Here is a 25,076-nt window from a genome sequence, read left to right as displayed (position 1 = left end):
GGTGGAATCTATAAGGATTTTCTATGTACACTATCATGTTGTCTGCAAACAGTGGCAGCTTCACTTTGTCCTTTCCAAAATGAAGATAACTTGGATGACTTTTATTTCTTTTTCTCATCTGATTGCTGTAGCTAGAGCTTCCAACACTATGTTGAATAGAAGTGGTGGAAATGGACATCCTTGTCTTGTGCCTGATCTTAGAGGAAAAGCTTTTTGTTTTTGCCTGTTGAATATGATGTTGGCAATTGGTTTCTTGTATATGGCCTTTATTATGTTGAGGTATGCTCCCTCTACTCCTGCTTTGATGAGTGTTTTTATCATAATTGGGTGCTATACTTTATCAAATGCTTTTCCCTCGTCTGTTGATATGAGCATGTGGTTTTTGTCTTTCGTATTGCTTATGTGATGTGTTATATTTACTGACTTGCATATATTTTACCATGCTTGCATCCTGGGATGAATCCCACTTGATCGTGGTGTATGATCTTCTAAATATATTTTTGGATCCAGTTTGCCTATATTTTGTTGAGGATTTTAGCATCTATGTTCATCAGTGGTATTGGCCTATAGTTTCCTTTCTTTGTTGTGTCTGTCTGGTTTTGGAATTAGGATAATATTGACCTCATAAAAAGAGTTTGAGAATCTTCCCTCTTCTTGGATTTTTTGAAATAGTTTGAGTAGAGTCAGGATTAACCCTTCTCTAAATGTTTGGTAAAATTCTCTGATGAAGTTCTCTGGCCCAAGGCTTTTGTGTGCTCGGTGTCTTTTGATTATGGCTTCAATTTTCCTTGTTGTGATTGATCTATTCAGGCTTTCTACTTTTTCTTCACTCAGTTTTGAAAGTTTATATGTTTCTAGAAATTTGTCCATTTTGCCCACGTTTTCAAATTTCTTGGCATATAGTTATTCATTGTAATTTCTTATAATCCTTTGTCTATTTATGGTTTTAGTTGTAAAGTTCTCTTCTTTCATTTCTGATTTTAGTTTTGGGGGTATTCTCTCTTTTTTTCTTGATGAATCGGGTTAAAGACTTGTCGATTTTGTTTAACTTTTCAAAGAACCAGCTCCTGGATGTAATGATTCTTTGAATTATTCTTTCAGTCTCTATGTCATTTAATTCTGCTCTTATCTTGGTTATGTCCTTTGTTCTATTGCTCTAGGCTTTGTTTGTTGTTGTTCTTCCAGTTCTTGTAGATATAGGGTCAGGATGCTTATTTGAAATGTTTCTTTTTTTAGGTAGGCCTGTATCACTATGAACTCCCTACTCAGGATTGTCTTCACTGTGTCCCATAAGTTTTGGACTGTTGTGTGTTCCTTGTCATTTGTTTCCAGAAAATTTTAAGTTTCTTCCTTGATCTCATTCTTAACCCAGTCATTGTTTAATAACATGCAATTCAGTCTCCATGAATTTGAATAATTTCAATTTTTTTCTTTGAGGTTGGTTTCTAGTCTTAGTCCCTATGTGGCTGCTTCATATGATTTCAGTTTTCTTGAATTTGTTGAGGCTTATTTTGTGTTCTATCATGTGGTCTATCTTTGAAAATGTTCCATGTGCATTTGAAAAGAATGTGTATTTTGGTTCTTGGGATGAAAGGTTCTGAGTCCATTTGATCTAGTGCATCATTCAGTGCCACACAATCTTTTTGATATTTTGTTTGGAAGATCTAGCCATTGTTGACTGTTGGGTGTTAAATTCCCCTAGTATAAGTTTGTTGCTGTCTCCATCTTTCTTGAAGTGCTCCAAGATTTTCCTTACATTTTGGGTGCTCCCGTGTTAGGTGCCTATATGTTTAGAATATTTATGTCTTCTTGATGGATTCTTCCCTTCTGTGTCTCTTTTTATGGCCTTTGTTTTGAGGTCTATTTTGTCTGATGTGAGTATTGCTTCCCCAGTTGCTTTTTTTTTTGTCCATTTGCTTGGAATATTCTCTTCAACCCTTCACTTTCAGTCTGTGTAGGTCTTTTGTTCTGAAGTGAGTCTGTTGTAGGCAGCATATGTGCAGTTCATGTTTTCTTATCCATTCAGCTTTGCTATATCTTTTGATTGGAGCATTTAATCCACTTACATTTAAGGTTACTTTTGATAAGTACTTATTCATTGCCATTTCCCTCTTTGTACCTGAGTTCCTCTCTCTCTCACTGTTTTTCTTCCTCTTCTTAAAGCAGTCCCTTTAGCATCTCTTGCAGTGCTTGTTTGGAGGAGTTATGTTCTTTTGGCCTTCTTTTGTCTGGGAAACTCCTTATTTGGCCTTCCATTTTAATTTAGAGCCTTGGTGGGTAGAGTAGTCTTGGTTGCAGGCCTTTGCTTTTCATTATTTGGAATGTTTCTTGCTATTTATTTCTGGCTTGTAGTATTTCTGTTGTGAAATCAGCTGCTAGCCTTATCAGAGCTACTTTATGTTACTTCCTGTTTCTCCCTTGCTACATTTAAGATTCTCTCTTTGTCTTGGAATTTTGCCATTTTAATTATGATGTGTTTTGGAGTGAGCCTCTTTGGATTGATTTGGATTGGGACTCTGTGCTTCCTGGACTTCTGTGACTTTTCCCCTCTCCAGGTTAGGAATGTTTTCCATCATTACTTTTTCAAACAGATTTTCTATCCCTTGCTCCTCTTCTTCTCCTTCTGGTATCCCTATTATATGGACATTGCAACATTTCATGTTGTCCTGCAGTTCCCTTAATCCCTCTTCATTCTTTTTGAGTCTGCAAGTCTTCTTCTTGTTGTTAGTTTTTTTGAGAGCTTTTTCCTACCTTGTCCTCTGGCTCACTGATTTGATCCTCTGCTAAACTTGCCTGCTTTTGATTCCTTCCACTGTGTTCTTCAATTCAGAAATTGTATTGTTCATTTCTTCCTGGCTCTTGTTGATAGTTTCTATGTCCTTTCTCATGCTGATGTAGTTTGCAATAAGTTCCTTGTAGCTTCCATGTAGTTTTTGGTAATTCTCATTGAGCTAATTGAGCTTTCTTATAATCATTGTTTTTAACTCAGTATCTGATAGTTTACTTGCCTCTATTTCATTTAGCACTCTTTATGGGGATTCTTCCTTTCATTTATATTGGGGGTTATTTGTCTTCCCATTTTGGGGGGAAAATCTTCTTGCTTCTGCTTCTTAAATTTATTTGTTTTGACTGCCTGTCTTTGTGGAGTGAACTTCTATCATAGGAGACCTGTGGGATTCAGTGGTGTGGTTCTCTTGCTCTCCTGAACTTGATGTTTTGGGGATGCTCTTTATGCCATTTATGTTGACTCTCTGTATATAATTGAGTTTTTATTGTTGTCAGGTGGTTCTTTGGTGGGTCTTTCCCTCCAGCTGGTTGACTGAGGGTCACTTCAGCCACCACGTCTTGTATGCTGTTGTGCAGATGCTGCCAGAACACAACCACAAAGCTCAGAAAACAAACCCCCACCGGCAAAAATACCTCCCACCTGCAATCCCACTATCAACAGCCAATTAACCAGTATTAATAAGGGTGTAGAGATTATGACTATTATAAGAAAAGAGAGCGGATATGAGAGGACCTACTGAAAGAAAAATGACTTTGAGAGGGTAGAGGGAGGGGCATTAATAAGAATAGGGAAGCAGAGCAATGCTATAGAGAAAGTAAAATTTACATCATAAATAAAAAAAGGAATGAAGATGGCAGAAATGGAGTAAGAGAAGGGAAGCATATAATATTCATTGTAAACAGAAATTAAAATAAAATAAAGTGACAGAGAAAGAACAAAGAAAAATAAGTAAATAATAAAAATATAGGAACCACATTGGAGAGAGAGATCCACTACAGTACTATCAACAACAAATGAGCTAAAATTAATGTAGGTGGGATGGAAATAAGAGGGAAAAAAGAAAGGAAGAAAAGCTTAAGTGATGTCTAGAGAAAAGTGAAATAATTTCGGGGTGAAAAGGGGCAAAGGAGAGGAATGAAAACCTGGCTAAGACAGGGAAAAATTAAAATTTGAGATGAAAAGGAAAAGGTTAGCAAAAGCAGGATGAAAGAGGAAAAAAGAAACAAAGACAGGGCAAAATTAGAATTTGAGATGAAATAAAGTAGGAGAGGGGAACAGTAAAATTTGAGACTTAATTTACAAAATTAGTGAAGATCTAGAGATAACATTGAAAAAATGCAACAACAACATCCCTATCCACAACCAATGAGCAAAGATTTGTAAAGGAGGAGAGAGAACACGGGTATTTTAAAAGCAGGAAAAAGAATGTGAGCTGACCATTGACAAGAAAATTGGTTTTGGGGGGCTGGTTGGGGAGGAATATAAGTGTGAAGAATGGAAACAAGTTGTAGCAAGAGAGAAAACAAAATTTAAAACAAAAATAATAAAAGGAAAGAAGGTAAAATGGGGTAGGAGAGGGGATGGGCAAATATGTGAAGTGAAATAAACTATAGTATAAAATCTAGTGACTTAATATACACACACTTGATGGACAAGAAATGAATGTTAAAAAACTGTGCAGGAAAGTCCCAACCTCCCCTGGTGGGCCCCACTTTCCTCTTAACCTCCCTTAAAAAAAAAAAAAAGCTATGCATGAGAGAAAATATCCAAATCATGGAGAAGACCATGGTGGATTTAGTCCCAGTAGCATCTAGTATTTACCACTCTTTTTTCTTTCTGAATCTACTTCTGGTGATGTCAGATATTGACCCCATCTGACCTTAGGCAGCCTATTACAGATTTCCAGGGATCTACTGTCTGTCACTGACTCCTTCAGTTATTAATCCAGTCACTCTGCACTCAGCAGTCAGGTTTAAGCACCACATGGAGGGACAGAATACCCCCTGGGTTTGGGGCTATTGTTCTCCACAGGCTGCTGCCTCTAGGAGGGGAGTGGTTTTCCTGAGCAACAAGGCAGATGTGGTATGGGGTATGACTCAGCACCAGGATCCCTGAAGCTACTCTCTCAGTTCTCTCACTAAAGCCTCCATCCCCAGTCTCCTCAAGCATTTCTAGTCCACTGTGCCACTTCCCCCACTTTGCTAGAGCCCAGGGTATGTGGCTGCAAATGAAAATTTATGCATTGCCCCTTTAAATGGCTCTTTGCATCTCAAGCTGTAGTTTCTGGCAGAGAGCAACCCTGCTGCTTTTCACAGCTAGATGTTGTTTGTGTACTTTTAGGGCTCTGGTGCTGTAGGCTAGGGATGCCAGCTTAGGGTTCAGACCTCACACTTAGGGGGATGCAATCAGCCACTTAAATATCTCTCTGGAGCTGCCACCTGTGGGCGCCCAACCAACCCTCCTGTTCTCCTCTGCACTCCATACCAGTAACATTGCTCCGAAGCTGCCCCCTCTGTCTGTCCATGGTTATAAGTTTTCTCTCTCATTATTGCTCAGTTGTTTGTTCTGGGTGATTTCTCCACAATTTAATTGTAATTCCAGATTGGTCCTGGGAGTAGATTAGTATAACTTCTACTCACTCCTCTGCCATGTTGGATCAATAAATAATTTCTGTATATGCATATGCACATTAGGCAGTACTATACTTTTTGCTTCAATCATCAAACATAGGAGTTCTGGCCAAGATGGAGGCATAGGTAGAAACCCTTTATTTCTTCACACAACCAAAAGGAGTAAAACAACTAATCTAAAATCAATAAACAACCAGAGGTGCCAGGAAATCAAACTATATGGAACTCCAACAACCACAGAATTAAAGAAAGAGTCAAATAGAACAACCAGACCAGTAAGGCTGTGGACAAAGAAAAACTGAGGTGAGGCAGTGGATGGACCATGGGAGCAGGGCTGGCTGTGGTGAGGCAGCAAGCTGTGTGGGAGGGGCTGACTGAGGGGAAACTTAGACTCTGGGGTGGCTGTGGACTACAGCAGTTGCCGTGGTAGGAGAAACTTCCAGTCTCACACAAGAGTTTGTTGAAAAGTGCTCTAGAGATGAGCAGGTGAGCAGTATTGTTCCCTCTCTGGCCCCTCCCCCACAGGCAGCACCTCAGTGTAGCAAGGAGGTTTGCCCTGCCTGAATGAATATAGAAGGCCCCACCCCCTTACATCTTATCAGGGACCTGGAGCAAAGAAATAGGGGCAAAATAAAAGAACAGAGTAAAACAGTAGAAAGAGAGCTAAGTGAAGAGAAGATCACCAACCTATCTGATGGAGAATTTAAAGCCCTGAAAATCAAAATGCTGACAGATCTGATTGAGCTTGCTTGAAAAATAAAAAAACAAATGAAGGATACCAACAGTGAAATAAAGCAGAATGTTCAGGGGATCAACAGTGACAGGACTCAAATCAATGATTTGGAATAAAAGGAAGAAGTAAATGCTCATCAGAATGAAGAAACAAGAATTCAGGGGACTTCCGCCAAGATGGAGGCATAGGTGGATGTGCCGTGCCTTCTCACACAACCAAGTTTAGAAACAACTAAATATTAGCAACAGAAAACACAGCCAGAACACGGAAAATTGAACTTTTCGGAAATCTGTTAACAACAAATTCTTCAGCCTGACCGGTAAGGGGCGAAACCAGCAGCTGGTGAAGCGAGATTGCACAGGAGGTCTCGGTCAGACGGACTCAGGTGTGGAATCCAGACACCCGGAATCCAGGCGCAGGGCTGGACCTAGTGAGCGACCAAGCGAGCCATCAGGCGAGCGACCGTGAGGGAGACAGCGGGGGAGTGGTGCTGCGTGTTGACTGTGGTCGCGCATTTGTGCGCGGGCGGACAGGCAAGGGAGTGGGCAGTTGGACCCGCCTGGCGGGTTTCCGCAGCAAGCAGCAGTGGAGGGCGCTGCCATTTCCCTGCTCTGACCCCACCTCCACGTACAGCGTCATAACCCAGCGACTCTGAGTGGCCCGGCCCAGGTGAACCACCTAAGGTGCTGCTCCTCCGCACCCAGCTGTGAGAAACAGCAGAGGGGGTCGCCATTTCCCCCGCTCTGACCAGGCCCCCACATACAGCGTCACAACCCAGCGACATGGGAGTCCAAGGCGCCGCTTCTCACACTTAAAGGGCCAGAAAAGACCAAAAATGTTGCAAGAAGATCTCAAAGCCCCAGAGTCCATAGATCTAAGCGATGAAGAAATAGCAAAACTCTCAGATGCACAGTTTAAAACACTGGTCATCAGGATCCTCACAGAACTGGTTGATTATAGCCACAAATTAGACAAATATATGAAGGCGAAACTAATTGAAATGAATGGAATTGCACAGGACACCAATAGCAATGAAAAGGAAACTGGGACTCAAATCAATGGAGTGGACCAGAAGAAAGCAAATAATGGCCAAACCGAAAGGAGTCAAGAAGCAAGAATTCAAAGAAATGAGGAGAGTCTTAGGAACCTCCAGGACATCTTTAAATGCTCCAACATCCGAATTATAGGGGTACCAGAAGTGGGAAAGGCACAGCCACCAGTGGAAAACTTATTTGAACAAATAATAAAGGAGAATTTCCCCAATCTGGCAAAGGAAATAGACTTCCAGGAAATCCAGGAAGCTCAGAGAGTCCCAAAGAAGTTGGACCCAAGAAGGAACACACCAAGGCACATCATCATTACATTAGCCAAAATTAAAATGAAGGAGAGAATCCTAGAAGCAGCAAGAGCTAAGGGGACAATCACCTACAAAGGAGTCCCCATCAGACTGTCAGCTGATTTCTCAAAAGAGACCTTACAGGCAAGAAGGGGCTGGAAAGAGGTATTCCAAGTCATGAAATCCAAAGACCTACAACCAAGATTGCTCTATCCAGCAAAACTTTCATTTAGAATGGAAGGACAGATAAAGTGCTTCTCAGATAAGATCAAATTCAAGGAGTTCATCATCACCAAGCCCTTATTATATGAAATGTTAAAGGGACTTATCTAAGAAAAAGAAGTTAAAAAAACATGAACAGTGAAAGGACAGCAAACTCACAGTTGTTAACAACCACACCTAAAACAAAAGCAAACTAAAAGGACAGTTAGATCAGGAGTGGAAGCATAGAAATGAAGATCTCAAGGAGGGTTAGCAACAGGGGAGTGGGAGGAGAAGAAGTGGGGAGAAGGTACAGAAAATAAGTAGCATAGACAGTAGGTAGAAAATGGAAGGGGGGCAAGAATAGCATGGGAAATATAGAATCTAAAGGACTTGAGACACATGGTCATAAACTAAAGGGGGGTAATGGTGGGGATGGGGGGGTAGGGTGGAGGGGAATGAAGGGGGGAATAGAACAACTGTAACAGCATAATCAATAAAAAAATTAAAAAAAAAGAATTCAAAAAAGTGAAGAGACTTTTGCAAACCTCTGGGACAACCTGAAATGTCCCAATATCCAAATTATAGGTGTGTCAGAAGGAGAAGAGGAAGACCAAGAAACTGAAAACTTATTTGAGCAAATAATGAAGGAAAACTTCCCCAATCTGGTGAAGGAAATAGATTTCCAGGAGGAAGTCCAGGAAGCCTGGAGGGTCCCAAAGAAGTTGGACCCAAAGAGGAACACACCAAGGCACATCATCATTAAGTTATCCAAGATTAAAAATAAGTAGAGAATCTTAAAAGTAGAAAGAAGAAAGGAGACAATTACCTACAAAGGAGTTCCCATAAGGCTATCAGCTGATTTCTCAAAAGAAACCTTGCAGGCAAGAAGGGGCTGGAGAGAAGTATTCCAAGTTATGAGAGGCAAGGAACTATTTCCAAGATTATTCTATCCAGCAAAGCTCTCATTTGGAATAGAAAGGCAGATAAAGTACTCCCCAGATAAGGTCAAGTTAAAGGAGTTCATCAACACCAAGCCCTTAATATATGAAATGTTAAAGGGACTTATCTAAGAAAAATAAAATAAAAATATGAACAGCAAAATGACAATAAACACAACTATTAACAAATGAACCTAAAACAAAAGAAAAACAATGAAAACAAACTAAGCAAACAACCAGAACAGGAACAGAATCAGAGAAATGGACATCACACAGAGTGATTTCAGTGGGGAGAGGGAAGGGAGGAATAGAGGGGAAAGGTACAGGGAAAAAGAATTATGATTAATAGTTATAAGGTAGACTGGGAGAGACAAAAAATGGCATAGGAAACAGAGGACTCAAAGCTTATATGTACAACCCATGGACATGAACTAAGGGAGGGGGGAATGCTGGAGGGTTGGGGGAGCAGGGCAGATGGGGGGATAGAAGGAGAAAAATTGGGAAAACTGTAATAGCATAATCAATAAAAATATTAATAAAATGAAGATGACTCTAAAAGTAAAATTTTGATTTACTTTTAAATTTTTTGAATGGTCATACATTGTTAAGAGCTAGCCGGATTTTCTTCTGGGGACATAAAAAGGGAGCATTTGGGATTAAAAAATTTCCTTCTCTGTGTCTTTTTTTTCAAGATTTTTATATATATATATACATATATATATATATTTTTAAATTATTTTATGGCATTTTTTCCATTACCATTTAACTGTCTTATACCCCCATCCCTCTTCAATCACCATACTGTTGTCTGTGTCCATGAGTCCTGTCATCTTTTTTCTGGATCCTATCACCCCCTAAACCCTTCCTCCCCCAATACCTGTCATTCTGCTCTCTATACATGAGTCTCTGTTTTGCTTGTTAGTTCAATTTGTTCAAAGATTCCACATATAAGTGAAATCTTATTATATTTGTCTTTCTCTGACTGGCTTATTTCACCTAGCATTATGTTCTCCAGGTCCATCCATGCTGTCATAAAGGGTAAAATTGTCTTCTTCTTTAGAGCCTACTAGTATTCCACTGTGTAAATGTCCCATAGCTTTTTCATTCACTCATCTACTGATGGACACTTTGGCTGCTTCCATATCTTGGCAATTATAAATGATGCTACAATGATCATAGGGGTGCTTATGTTTTTTTGAATTAATATTTTGGGTTCCTTCAGATACATTTCTAGAAGTGGATTCATTGGGTAAAAAAGCAAATCTATTTTTAATTTTTTTGAGGTATCTTCATACTGTATTCCACAGAATGCACCAGTCTGCATTCCCACCAATAGTACAAAAGAGTTCCCCTTTCTCTACATCCTTGCCAGCACTTGTTTGTTGATTTATTATAGCTATTCTTACAGGTATGAGATGACATCTCATTGTGGTTTTAATTTGCATTTCTCTGATAATTAGTGATGTTGATCATAAGTTCTCCAGGTCCATCCATGCTGTCATAAAGGGTAAAATTGTCTTCTTCTTTACAGCCTACCTTTAGGTTTATTTCACCATAATGCTAGGTGAAATAAGCCAGTCAGAGAAAGACAAATATAATATGATTTCACTTATACGTGGAATCTTTGAACAAACTGAACTAACAAGCAAAACAGAGACTCATGTATAGACTCATGTTGGCCATCTGTATGCCCTGTTTGGATAAGGTTCTATTCAGGTTGTTTGCCTACATTTTAATTGGATTGATTTTTATTTGGGGGGGGTTGGCGTTGAGTTTGTAAGTTTTTTTTTTTAAGATTTTATTTATTTATTTTTAGTGGGGAAGGGAAGGAGATAGGGAGAGAAATATCAATATATGGTTGCCTCTCATGTGTCCCCTGCTGGGAACTGGCCTGCAACCCAGGCATGTGCCCTGACTGGGAATCAAACCGTGATCATGTGGTTCGCAGGCCCACACTCAATCCACTGAGCTACACCAGCCAGGGCTGTAAGTTCTTTATAAATTTTGGATATTAACCCCTTATCAGATATATTGGCAAATATATTCTCCCATTACATTGGTTGTCTTTTTGTTATTTGATGATCTCCTTTGCTACGCTAAAGCTTTTGAATTTGATATAATCCCATTTGTTTATTTTTTTCTTTTGTTTCCTTGCCCAGGGACATAGATCAGATAAAATATTGCTGTAAGTACTGTCTGAGATATTACTGCCTATGAAAAATTCTAGAATTTTATGTTTTTGGTTCTAGTATTTAAGTCTTTAATCCATTTTGAATTTATTCTTGTGTGTGGTGTAAGAAGGTGGTCTAGTTTCATTTTTCTGCATAAATCTGTCCAATATTCAAAATTCTATTTATTGAATAACCTATCTTTAGCCCATTGTATGTGCTTGCTTCCTCTGTCCAGTATTAATTGACTATAAATGTGTGGGTTTATTTATAGGCTCTCTGTTCTGTTCCATTGACCTATGTGTCTGTTTTTATGCCTGTACAATGCTGTTTTGATTACTATGGCCCTATAGTATAGTTTCATACTAGGTAACATGATTCCTCCAACTTCATTCTTCTTTCTCAGGGTCTCTGTTGCTATGTGGGGCCTTTTATGGTTTCACATAAATTTTGGAAATATTTTTGCTAGTTCTATGAAATATGTCATTGGAATTATGACAGGAATTGCATTGAATCTATGGATTACTTTGGGTATTATGGACATTTTAAATATTTTATTTATTTTTAGAAAGAGGAGAAGGGAGGGAGAGAGAGAGGGAGAAAAACATCGATATCTGAGGGAAACATTCGATGCCTCTTGCATGTCCCCAACTGGGGGCCTAGTCCACAACCCTGGCATGTGCCCTGACCAGGAATTGAACCTTTCAGTTCACAGGCCAGTGTTGCATCCACTGAACCATACCACTCAGGGCAGGTAGCATGAACATTTTAATGATGTTAATTCTTCTTATCCATGAATATCATATGCATTTCCACTTATTTGTATTTTCTTCAATTTCTTTCTTCAGTGTCTTATAATATTCTGAGTACAGGTCTTCTACATCATTGGTTTGAGTTATTCCTAGGTATTTTATTATTTTTGAATGAGATTGTTTTCTTACTTTCCTTTTCTGTTAGTTCATTTTTAGCATATAAAATGTAACTGATTTCTGGATATTAATTTTGTACCAGTGACTTCACTGAATTCATTCATTAGTTCCAGTAGTTTTTTGGTGGAATCTTTGGGCTTCTCTATGTACAGTATTATGTCATCTGCAAATAAAGACAGTTTTACTTTTTCCTTTCCATTTTGAATGCCTTTTATTTCTTCTTCTTGTCTGATTGCTATGGCTAGGTCTTCCAGTAGTATGTTAAATGAGAGAGATGAGAGTGGAATTTGCTATCTTGTTCCCAGTCTTAAAGGGAACACTTGTAGTTTTTGCCCATTGAGTGTGATACTGGCAGTGCATTTGTCATATATAGTGTTTAGGTATGTTCCTTTATTGTGTTTAGGTATGTTCCTTCTAATCCTATTTTGCTGAGAGTTTTTATTATAAATGAGTGCTGGATTTTATCAAATGATTTTTCTGCATCTATTGATATGATCATGTGGTTTTTATTCTTCATTTCATTTGTGTAGTGAATCACATTTATTGATTTGTGAATATTGTATCAACCTTGCATTTCCAAAATAAGTCCCACTTGATCATGATGTGTAATCTTTTTAATCACACATCATCAACCTGGATTTGGTTCACTAATAATTTGTTGAGGATTTTAGCATGTATGTTCATCACGGATACTGGCCTGTCATTTTCTTTTCTTGTAGTGTCTTTCTGGTTTTGAAATTTGCATAATGCTGGCCTCAAAAAATCAGATTGAGGGCTTTCCTGGCTCTTGAATTTTTTTGAAATAGTTTGAGAAGGTGAGGTGATAGTTCTCAGAATGTTTGATAAAATTTACCTCTTGAAGCTATCTAATCCAGGGCTTTTGTTTGTTGGGGGTCTTTTGATTACTACTTCAATTTCACTAGATATAATCTGTGTATTCAGATTCTATGATTCTTCCTGATTTAGTTTTGAGAAATTTCTGTTTCTAGGAATTTATCCAGGTTGTCCAACTTGTTGGCATATAGTTGTTTCTAAAATTTTCTTACAATTCTTTGTATTTTTTTGGTGAGAGTTGTTATTTCTTCTCTTTCATTCCTGATTTTATTTATTTGATTCCTCTCTTTTTTTTCTTAATGAGTCTGATTAAAGGTTTGTCAACCTTGATTATCTTTTCAAAGAAGCAGTTCGTGGATTCATTGATCTTTTGTCTCACTTTTTTTTTTGTTTTTTAAATATATTTTATTGATCATGCCATACAGTTGTCCTATTCCCCCCTTTATTTCCCTCTACCCTGCACACCCCTCCTCCACCATTCCCCCCTTTTGTTTATGTCCATGTGTCACAAGTTCTTTAGATTCTATATTCCCCATACTATTCTTGCCCTCTCCCCTATCTATTTTCTACCTATCATCTATACTACTTATTCTCTGTACCTTCTCCTCCTCCCACTCCCCTGTTGCTAACCCTCCATGAGATCTCCATTTCTATGGTGCTGCTCCTGATCTAGCTGTCCTCTTAGTTTGCTTTTGTTTTAGGTATGGTTGTTCATAACTGTGAGTTTGCTGTCCTTTCACTGTTCATATTTTTATCTTCTTTTTCTTAGATAAGTCTCTTTAACATTTCATATAATAAGGGCTTGGTGATATCTTAATATATATTGTTGGCTCATTAACATTGAACTCATGGCCAATAGCACTATAACCATGCCTAAACAAAGTTTATCTAACATAGGTATTTTCTTTTTTTTTTCTGTTTTTCTTAGGTTTTATTATTTTTTTTTAAATTTTATTGATTATGCCATTACATTTGTTCTATTCCCCCCCTCTACCCTGCATGCCCCTCCCCCACCATTCCCCCCCTTTAGTTCATGAACACGTGTCTCAAGTTCTTTAGATTCTGTATTTCCCCTACTATTCTTACCCTCCCCCTATCTATTTTCTATCTACTGTCTATGCTACTTATTTTCTGTACCTTCTCCCCCCTTCTTCTCCCACTCCCCTGTTGCTAATCCTCCACATGATCTTCATTTCTATGATTCACTCCTGATCCAGTTGTCCTCTGAATTTGCTTTTGTTTTAGGTGTGGTTGTTAATAACTGTGAGTTTGCTCACAGTGAGTTCAACTTTTTTATCTTCTTTTTCTTAGGTAAATCCCTTTAACATTTCATATAATAAGGGCTTGATGATGATGAACTCCTTGAATTTGGTCTTATCTGAGAAGCACTTTATCTGTCCTTCCATTCTAAATGAAAATTTTGCTGGATAGAGCAATCTTGGTTGTAGGTCTTTGGATTTCATGACTTGGAATACCTCTTTCCAGCCCCTTCTTGCCTGTAAGGTCTCTTTTGAGAAATCAGCTGACAGCCTGATGGGAACTCCTTTGTAGGTGACTGTCCCCTTATCTCTTACTGCTTCTAGGATTCTCTCCTTCATTTTAATCTTGGCTAATGTAATAATGATGTGCCTTGGTGTGTTTCTTCTTGGGACAACTTCTTTGGGACTCTCTGAGCTTCCTGGATTTCCTGGAAGTCTATTTCCTTTGCCAGATTGGGGAAATTCTCCTTTATTATCTGTTCAAATAAGTTTTCCACTGGTGGCTGTTCCTTTCCCCCTTCTGGTACCCCTATAATTCGAATGTTGGAACATTTAAAGATGTCCTGGAGGTTCCTAAGCCTCTCCTCATTTTTTTGAATTCTTGTTTCTTCATTCTTTTCTGTTTGGCCAATATTTGCTTTCTTCTGGTCCACTCCATTGATTTGAGTCCCAGACTCCTTTCCATTACTATTGGTATCCTTTGCATTACCATTCATTTCAATTAGTTTAGCTTTCATATGTTTCTCTAATTTGTGACTAAAATCAACCAGTTCTGTGAGCATCCTGATAACCAGTGTTTTGAACTGTGCATCTGAAAGTTTGTCTATTTCCTCATCACTTAGATTTATTGGTTCAGGGGCTCTGAGTTGTCCTAGAGCCATTTTTGGTCTATTTGTGCCGGTAAGTAGGGGGGGCAAAGCCTTAGTTGTTCACCAGGGCGGGGCCACCCAGGTCGCTGGTTTGTGACGCTGCGTGTGGGGGCGGGGTCAGAGAGGGAGCAATGGCGGTCCTCTCCGTTAGCCCAGTCCGTCCCCTTTCACCACTGCCCCAGCCTGTTTATCCAAGCAGAATTGTGGGAGCCTGCTGCCCCGCGCCCTGCGGTCTCAATACTGGCCTCTTCACTGGTTTATCTGCATGCAAATGCGCGACCTACCGCAGACAGCCAGCCGCTCCTCTTCCCTGTGTGCGCCTCTTCCACGTGTGCACTCGTAGTGAGCCTGCATCCCATCCACGCCTTTAGCTGCTTGCGCGCCACCAGGTCAGGGATCTTTTCGGTCAACCGGCTTCTCTGCTGGCTTACCTGTTTAGCCGAGCATTTCGTCCTTTATTTATTTTGTTTTTCGGACTCCGTATTGTCGATTTTCTGTGTGGTCTGGTTGTAATTATCGTTGTTAAAAATAGTTGTTCTTAGATTTGGTTGTGCACGGAAGTGAGGTGGGTCCACCTACACCTCCATCTTGGCGGAAGTCTTGTCTCACTTTTTAAGACTCTGTTTCGTTTGTTCCTGCTCTGATCTTTATTATTTCATTACTTCCATTCACTTTATGCTTTGTTTGTTTTTTTCACATTCCTTTAAGTGTAAAGTTATATTGTTTATTTTAGCTCTTTCTTGTTTTTTGAGATAGGCCTGTAATACAATGAATTACCCTCTTAGAAATGCGTTCTCTGTGTCCTGTAGATTTTGGATTGTTGTTCTCATTACATTTGTGTCAAGGTATCTTGATACCTTCTTTAATCTCATTGTTCACCTATTCATTGTTTAATAACATGTTATGTAGCTTCCATGTCATTGTATTTTTTAGTATTTTTTCTTGTGATTGATTTCTAGTTTCATAGCATTGTGGTCAAAGAAGATGCTTGATATGGATTCAATCTTAAATTTACTGAGACTTGTTTTATGTCCTAATATGTTCTATCCTAGAAAACGTTCCTTTTGTACATGAAAAGTGTGTATATTCTGCTGTTCTGCAGTGAAATGCTCTGAATATAGCAATTAAATCTAGTGTGTCATTTAAGGCCATTGTCTCCTTGTTGATTTTGTCTGGAAGATCTTTCCACTGAAATCAAAAAGGTGTTAAAATTCCCTACTACTGAAACTGGAGGGCAACTGTGTCTGGGCTCATGCTGCCTGTTACTGCTCATCCAAAAAGTAGTGACAGGGATTGGATTATAATTGTGCTTTTATTAATACCAGAGGCTAGCAGTCTGAGAAGGTGGTGGGTTAAAACCTTAACATCCACCTTAACTTGAGGTTTTAAAGGCAAGTTTATGTAGGGAAAATGTGGAAATTTGGGAATGGGAAATTCCTAGGAGGAGCACAGACATGCAGACATGCTGCTTCTTTTGGGAGGGGCAGCTGACAGAGGAGTCACACAGCTTCTTTCCAAATTGGCTCTCTTTGTCCCAGTGTTATCTCTCCATTTCTGTTAGCATTCTTCTCTTCCCAGGACACCTGTGTTCTATGGCCAGGGAGGTTATGTATTCTCTGGTTCAGGAGGAGAGGTATATACCATTTGCTCAAATGTCCTTGGTTAGAGGAGATAAGGTCTTGCAGTTCACCAGCTGGCTGTCAATTGCTCAGATTGTTTGGCCTTGTTTAATTTTCTCATCTCAGTTTTTTCTTTTCTCAGTTTCCCCATTCCACTTGCCCAGAAACTTTCCTAGCTTTTTACTATCCTGTCTTACTATGACTATATTTCCGTTGGTCTTTTCTTTTACGGCAATCGAGATTTGCTTTACATATTTAGGTGTTCCTGTGTTGGGTGCATAAATGTTTCCTAGGGTTATATCCTCTTGTTAGATTTTTCCCTTTATCATTACATACTGTCATTCTATGTCTCTTACTATAGACTTAGTTTTAATGTCTATTTTATTGGATATAAATATTGCTACCCCAGGGTTTTTTTTGCCTTTCCATTTGCATGAAATATCTTTTTTTATCCCTTTACTTTTAGTTTTGTGTGTATCTTTAGTTTTGTGTGTATCTTTAGATCTGAGGTAGGTCCCTTGGAGATGGCATCAATATGGGTCTTGTTTTTTATCCATTCAGCTACGCTGTCTTTTGGTTATAACATTTAAGCCATTATATTTCAGGTGATTATCGATAGATACATATTTATTGACTTTTTATTTTTAAACTGTTTCCCTTTGTTTTTTTTTTTTTCTTTGCTTCTTAAAGCAAGTCCTTTAACATTTATTGCAATACTGGTTTGGTATTGACAAACTCCCTTAGCTTTGTTGCGTGTGTGAAAAGCTCTTTATTTCTCCCTCACATTTAAATGAAAGCCTTGCTGGGTAAAGTAGCCCAGGTTGTAGAGTCTTACTGCTCATCACCTTGAATATTTCAAAACCTTTTGACCCACAATGTTTCTGTTTAGAAATCCAGTGATATTCTAATTGGAGTTTCTTGTACATAAACTACCTGCTTTTCTCTTGTGACTTTGAGGATTCTCTTCTTGTTTTAAGCTTTGCCATTTTAATTATTATGTGTCTCGGTGTGTGTCTCTTTGGGTCTCTGTTGTTTGGGACTCTCCTAGCTTCCTGGACTTGTGTGTCTTCTTTCACCACATTAAGAGAAATTTTGGTCATAGACTTCTGCCAAGATGGAGGCACAGGTGGAAATATTGTGCCTTCTCGCACAACCAAGTTTAAAGACAACAAAGTTTTACTAACAAAAAATGCAGCCAAAACACAGAAAACTGAACTATACCGAAGTCCAACAACAACAAACCCTTCAGCCAGACCGTTAAGAGGGGCGGAGCCAGCAACTGGTGGAGCTGGGTTGTGCAGGAAAACTGGGTCAGACAGACCCAGGCACCAGGCGGCGGTTGGCCGATCTCAGGTGTGGGGTTGCGACAGGCAGACCCAGTGAGGGCACAAGGTAGCTGGCTGACAGTGGTCACACATTCCCATGCAGATAAACCAGGCGAAGGAGCGAGCAGTGAGACAGACCGTGCGGGCCCCAGTGGCGAGAAGCAGCAGAGGGGACTACTATTGCCCCTCTATGACCCCGCCCCCACATACAGTGTCACAACCCAGCGACCTGGGCGGCCCCACCCTGGTGAACACTTAGGGCTCTGCTCCTCATACATAATGAGTGTGAACAGATCAAAACATGGTTCAAGAAGAACTCAAAGCCCCAGATCCCAGAACTCTAAGCGATGAAGAAATAGCCAAACTTTCAGATGCACAGTTCAAAACACTGGTGATCAGGATGCTCACAGAACTGGTTGATTTTAGCCACAAATTAGACGGAAAAATTAAGGCTACACTAAGTGAAATGAAGCAAAATGCACAGGGAATGAATAGTGATGGAAAGGAAACTAGGACTCAAATCAAGGGAGTGGACCAGAAGGAAGAAAAAAATGACCAAACAGAAAAATATGAAGAAACAAGAATTCAAAAAAATGAGGAAAGGCTTAGGAACCTCCACGATATCTTTAAACACTCCAACATCCGAATTATAGGGGTACCAGAAGGGGAAGAGGAACAGCCACCAGTGGAAACCTTATTTGAACAAATAATAAAGGAGAATTTCCCCAATATTGCAAAGGCAATAGACTTCCAGGAAAACCAGGAAGCTCAGAGAGTCCCAAAGAAGTTGGACCCAAGAAGGAACACACCAAGGCACATCATAATTATATTAGCCAAGATTAAATTAAAAGAGAATCCTAGAAGCAGCAAGAGATAAGGGGACAGTCACCTACAAAGGAGTTCCCATCAGACTGTCAGCTGATTTCTCAGAAGAGACCTTACAGACAAGAAGGGGCTGGAAAGAAGTACTCCAAATCATGAAAACCAAAGACCTACAACCAAGATTGCTCTATCCAGCAAAACTTTCATTTAGAATGAAAGTACAGATAAAGTGCTTCTCGGATAAGATCAAATTCAAGAAGTTCATCATCACCAAGCCCTTATTATATGAAATGTTAAAGGGACTTATCTAAGAAGAAGAAGATAAAAAATATGAACAGTGAAAGGACAGCAAACTCACAGTTATTAACAACCACACCTAAAACAAAAGCAAATTAAGAGGACAGCTGGATCAGGAGTGAATCATAGAAATGAAGATCACATGGAGGGTTAGCAACAGGGGAATGGGAGGAAGAGAGAAGGGGAGAGAAGGTACAGAAAATAAGTAGCATAGACGGTAGGTAGAAAATAGATAGGGGGAGGGCAAGAATAGTATAGGAAATATAGAATCTAAAGAACTTGAGACATGTGGTCATAAACTAAAGGGGGGAATGGTGGGAGAGGGGTGTGCAGGGTGGAGGGGAATGATGGGGGGAATAGAACAACTGTAATGGCATAATCAATAAAATTTTAAAAAATAAAAAAATAAAAAAAAATAAAGAGAAGTTTTGGTCATAATATCTTCCTATAGGTTCTTGATACCTTGGTCAGTTTCTTATCTTTCTGGTATTCCTGGGATGCAGGTATTGCTACTCTCATGTCATCCCAAAGGTTTCTTAAGCTCTCTTCATTTTTTAATTATTTTTTCTTTTTGCTGCTCTGCTTGGGTGTTTTTTTCTACCCTGTCTTCCAAATTGCTCATTTGATCCTCTGCCTCATCCAACCTACTGTTTATTCCTCCCAGTGTATTATTTACTTCCGATATTGCATTGTTTATTTCTGACTGGCATTTTTCATGGTTTCTATACCTGTTTTCATGCAGTTGAGTATTCTTGTAATCATTAACCTAAACTCTGTATCTGATAAACCCCTTTCCTCCCTTTCATTTAGTTCTTCTTCTGGAGGATTCTCTTGTTCTTTCATCTGGGCCTGTTTCTTTGTCTTCCCATTTTGGCTGCCTCTTTATGTTTGTTTCTATGTATTACATAGATTTGTAAGAGCTCCTGTGCACCTTTTGTCAGATCCTGTCCATGACTGGCCCTGGGCAACCTGTTTGGAACTATCAGCAATCCACAGTTTATGGTTCCCCCTGCCGGGCCTGGGTTTGTGCAGAAAGAACCAGACTGTGCCCATGGCTGCCTTTTAATACTGGGTGAGGGGGAAGGTCACCTAAAGTCTCAGAGCTCCCAGAGATCTCTTTTAGTTGTTAAATTTAATCACTGAGACAACCTCCAAATCTACTCAGCAGTCAGCCTTAAGCACCACCGGCTGGGTCAGAGCAATTTTTGTGGGTGGGGCTATTGTTTCCCCTCAGGCTGATGTCACTTGGAGGGGAGTGCTCTGCCTGAGAAAGATGGCCTCTGCAGTATGGGGAATGACGTAGCACAGGGATCCTGGCTGCTGACCTTTCCATTCTCTCCCCAGAGTCACCAACCCTGACTCTTCTCATGTGACTCTAGTCTACTCTGCTGTACCTCTGCTAGAGTCCAGGGTAAGTGGCTACAAATGGGATTTTGTGGGTTGGCCCTTTAAGAGGCTGTCTGTATCTCCAGTCTTCCAGCCTGTCTGTATCTCCCTGACAGACAGAAGCCCCACTACTTTCCACAGCTGGATGTTATCTGGGTTCCTTTGCAGGCTCTGCTGCTATAGGCTGTGGAGCCCAGCTTGGGATTTAGACCCCCTACTTCTCAGGGTGAACCCCTGGATGCTGAAATACCCCTCTGGAACTTCAGCTGCCACCCATGGGAGCCCAGCCACCCCTCTTGTGCCTTCCCCACACTTCCCACCAGTCTCGTTGTGGTGAAGTGGTTTCTTCTGTCTGTCCTTGATCATAAGGCTTCTCTCCAGCTGGTGTTCAGTTGGTTATTTAGAATGATTTCTCTACAATTTAGTTGTATTTCCAGTTTGGTTCCAGGAGGAGGTTTGTGCAGCTTCCACTGACCACTCCACCATCTTGATTGCCCTATTTATATTTAAAAAATTTCCTTCTTTGAAAGCATGTTTTGCAAATCTGTGGTCTGAAAAATTCTCAAAAGCAGGCTAGTCTGAAAATGTAATATTTTTTCTTAGCCTTCTGCCATGAGAACTGTTATACTGTCTGAGGCAAATGGATGATCCCTACCAAATGGGGGAGGTCACAAAAGTGGTATAAGGTACAGGGAGAAAAGTGCATCATTTATTTTAAGATAATATCCATTATAGTGATTATCCAGCATCACACTTGACCCAGCTCTTTCAAGTACATTTTTACACCTCATGTTTAGCCACTAGTTATTCAGACCCAAACAAACAGAAATAGTTCCTAACCTCTTGTATGTACGTTTTTAAGTAAACTGTAGAAATGTCCCTGTTGTCTGGAGGTCATCATTTGGGGTCACCCCAATCCTCCTTAAATGTTAGAACAAAAATGAAAAATATTCCTCAATACTTACCCTGGAGTCTAATGGCAAAAGAATCATTCTAAAAGAATTTTTCAAATGATTACCCATTGTTAAAAATTATGCCGTTGTAATAATGGGAAAACTGTTTGGTCTAGAGCTATCTCATTACGTGGTGATTATTCTTTCTGTTAGATGACTGGCTAAAGCCGAGGCAACTCTGTGTGCAAGGGAGACATGGTAATGGGCCAGGGTAGTGATCTTGCTAGTAACTCCATAGTTAGGACAGTTCCTGATAATTCTTTATGTTTTGGTAGTTATTAACTGTTTTAACATTGAATAGCAATTTACAATTACATAGTAAACATTTGTGGAATTAAGTGAAGATGAATAAAACAAGTAAAGCAAAAGCTATGTATTCTGAGTCAGCAACCCTTTCTTGTGTTTTGGATGAGGGTCCAAGGTAGGCAAAGGGTTTGTAAAGTGCTTCGGGGGCACCTCAATTAGAGGTTGCTGTCCTGAGGAAGCTGGAGGTGGATAACTAACTGGAAGCTAGGCATCCTCTGCCATTCGTTAGGAGTATTTCTGATATGGCTTTCTCTGGTTGGTCTTAAGTGGGAAGCAGGGAAAAAATAGGAAAGCCGTTAAATATTAATCCAATCTTGGCCATTTTAGGCTGATTTTTATGGATATAACAGTTTAACTTCCTGAATTTCACTAGAGATAGCATTCTTGCTTCTGGTAAGTCTTACAGCAGGCTAGTTTCCTGGGCAGGTTGCCGCAGATTGTGGGTTAAAGTTCTATATTTTTTTAAATGTGTTTTATCCTCACCTGAGGATATTTTTTCCCCATTGCTTTCAGAAAGAGAGGAAGGGAGAGAGATAAAAATATCCATGTGAGAGAGAGGCATCAATTGATTGCCTATCACACCCACCAGGACAGGGGATCTTAGTGCTGGGGCAGAAGGGATATTGAGGATTGAACCCACAACCTAGGTTATGTACACCAACAGGGAATGGATCCATGACCTTTCAGTTATAGGATGATTCTCCAATCAATGGAGCCACATTGGCCAAGGCTAAAGTTCTATATTTATATTTATGGTCTGACCATTGTCCATTTGTACATTTGGTCTCACATCCCATTTCTTAACATATATATTGGCAAACACATCCAAAAGATGTTGGATCAAGATTAATTTTTAAATTTTAATCATTGTGCTCTTTTTGAATTAAGATATTTAAACTTCAGATATAGCCTTCATTTACATACAAGTCAAGTTGCAGATATTCTGGGTAAGTAATTTATTTTATGAAAGCCAATATCCTAGAATTATTCATTTTATTGAGTGGACTACAAGGATATAGCTGCTATCATATAAGATACACCAGAATACAAGCTCCATGAATCCCCAACTTTGTTTTCTTTAGCGCCTTATCCCTGGCACCAAGAACAGACCTGATACCTAGTAGGCACAAGAGAAATATTTAAGGAAGTGATGCATGTTTCCAATTCTCTTTTAAATTTATTTTAACTGTAAAATACACATAAAATTTACCACGTATACTATTTTTAAGTGTACAGTTGATTTGTGTAAGTACATTCACATTGTGTGCAGTCGACGTCCCCAACTGTTTTCATCTTGTAGACATGATGCAGGTAAGCGAGGTAGGCGTGCCACCCTGCCGAGGTGAAAACGTCAGGCTCCCTGCTCCAGGCTGACGCAGCTGTGGCCCAGCCCCAGGTGCCCAGAGCTGTGCTTGAAGAGAACGGGTCTGCGTTGGCGGCAGAGAGAGCACCCCAGATGAGTGCCAAGCCCTCCTTGGCGTCTGGCTGGAGGATGGCCTCAACAGCAACCCCGCTCAGTCCCCGCCTGCGCACGGCACACAGTCTCCAGAGCCCAGCGTGGTGCTCAACAATTTGGTGACTCTTATTCGACCGACATCTGACAGTGTTCCTGTTCATCAGCAACAAAACAAATGCACAACACTGGTGAAAAATAAGATGGCAGCGCGGCCACAATCCTGCAGCCCACCTACCCTCTGTTCACAGCCAAAGCCGAGGCGCCAGACTCTTGCACAGTTCTACTAACTCCTGTTCTGTACTTGAGGCTGTTAAGCATCAGGATATCAGATGGCCCAGAGCGTTTTCTTTATGTTCACTTCAAGAAGTTGAGTCCACTAAGCAAACTTTAGGTAGAAGAAACAAAGCTTTGCCTGAGCAGGTTTGAATTAAAGTGGGAGGTGTGAGAAACGCTGTGCAAATAAGCAATACATAAGAGGAATCAGAGTAGGATAGCCAGTTGCAAACGTGTGGAGCGAACAGCCCCGGGAGAGATTCAGAACGTGGAGAAAGGCAACCCCTTGCTCTTAGCAGTCCACGTGTCCACGCAGCCCCACCTGGGGGAGCACAGGGTGGGGTTGGGGTGAGGTTGTAGCACAAGGAGAGGCACAACTGCATGGAGGGGGACAGAAGGTACAGAATCCACATTTGCTGTGACAGTTGAACCGCTTCATCTGGTTCTGCGACGTGGAGACTGACAAGGTCACTGGAGACAGACAAGGTCATGACCCTGAAGTGGACCATCTCCTTCCTGATGTACATCCAGGAGCAGCATGGAGATTCTCTGAAGAAGCTATTTTAATATTGAAGTTGGAAGAAAATTAGCAACATTTCTGGCATATTATGCTTTATTGTTTCAAGAAAGTAAAAATCTACAGAAATGCAAAAAAGTTTTGCACAGTATATGCAGAAGGTGCAGTGACTGATCCAACGTGTCAAAAGTTGTTTGCAAGTTTTGTGCTGGAGATTTCTGGCTGGATTATGCTCCATAGTTGAGTACCAGTTGAAGTTGATAGTGATAAAATCAAGACATTAATTGAGAACAATCCACATTCTACCACAAGGGAGATATCCGACACACTCAAAATACTGAAATCAAAGTTATTGGTGGCCGGGGGGGACAGTCATCAATCACCTCTCTCATGCCCCAACTGGGGGACCTGGCCTGCAACTCAGGCATGTGCCCATTAAATAACTGTAACCATTAAACAACTTCCCATTTCCCACTACCTCTGTGAATTTGACTACCCTGGGTACCTTTGTATGTGGGATCATACAGTATTTATCTTGTTTTGATAGACTTGTTTTATGTTTCATAATGTCTCCAAACTTCATCCATGTTGTAGCATGTGTCAACATTTTCTTCCTTTTTATGCTGAATAACAGATTGTTATATGGCTATACCACATTCTGCTAATTTATTCATCTGCCCATGAACACTTAGGTTGCATTCACCTTTTGGCTGTCATGAATAATGCTATAAACATGAATGTCCAAAATTTTTTTGAGAACATATTTTCAGTTCTTCTGGGTGAGAAATGGAATTACTAAATCATAACATAATTTCTATTTGTTATTTTGGGAGAACCATTATACTATTTTCCATAGCATCTGCACCATTTTACATTTCTACTAGCAGTGAACAAAAATGTCCTAACTCTTAAATTTAATGACCTGGTTTGCTTGCCTGGCATAGATTAAAAGCAGTAAATTAGAAGGATCCACATGTAAAATAACAGCATGAAGTATCACTTAGAAATCTTGAGTGACAAGAATCCTAAGAAGTAAAATTAGTACTCAATTATTACAATATTCAATAATGGATACCCTGGAGATGTAATGAAAAAGTTTGATTTCTTTTGTATAAGGATGCAAGCATCTATATTATTTTAGAAAAACATCCATTGATTATCAATTATATTAAGGTGTTTGATTTTCTTATTATTTCAAAAATTCAGAGTTCCATGAAAAATGGTGAAACTTTTCACAGGATTGGTCTTTAAGGAGTTAATTTTCACTTATCCAGAAATTTCATTTATGTGGAATGGAGCTCTTCCCTGTAATACCACATAGTGGGACATTACTATTTCCACGCATAATAATGAATCATACAGATGCCTTTCCATGTATAATTCATGATATAATAAGAACAAATACTGAGCTAAAACAATATTTTCAGTTAATAT

At 39.7% G+C, this 25,076-nt stretch overlaps 1 pseudogene; it reads left to right on the top strand.

Moving 5' to 3' along the window:
- LOC119038992 (transcription factor-like 5 protein) overlaps positions 1-23,692 on the top strand; it is a 44,875-nt pseudogene extending 21,183 nt beyond the window's left edge.
- The last annotated feature ends 1,384 nt before the right edge of the window (positions 23,693-25,076 follow it).

The sequence above is a fragment of the Artibeus jamaicensis genome, unplaced genomic scaffold (assembly GCF_021234435.1).
Source record: "Artibeus jamaicensis isolate MK-2021 breed Jamaican fruit bat unplaced genomic scaffold, CSHL_Jam_final contig_785, whole genome shotgun sequence".
Taxonomy (NCBI): domain Eukaryota; kingdom Metazoa; phylum Chordata; class Mammalia; order Chiroptera; family Phyllostomidae; genus Artibeus; species Artibeus jamaicensis.
The sequence above is the reverse complement of the archived record's forward strand: the minus strand, read 5'-3'. Positions and strand labels throughout refer to the sequence as shown.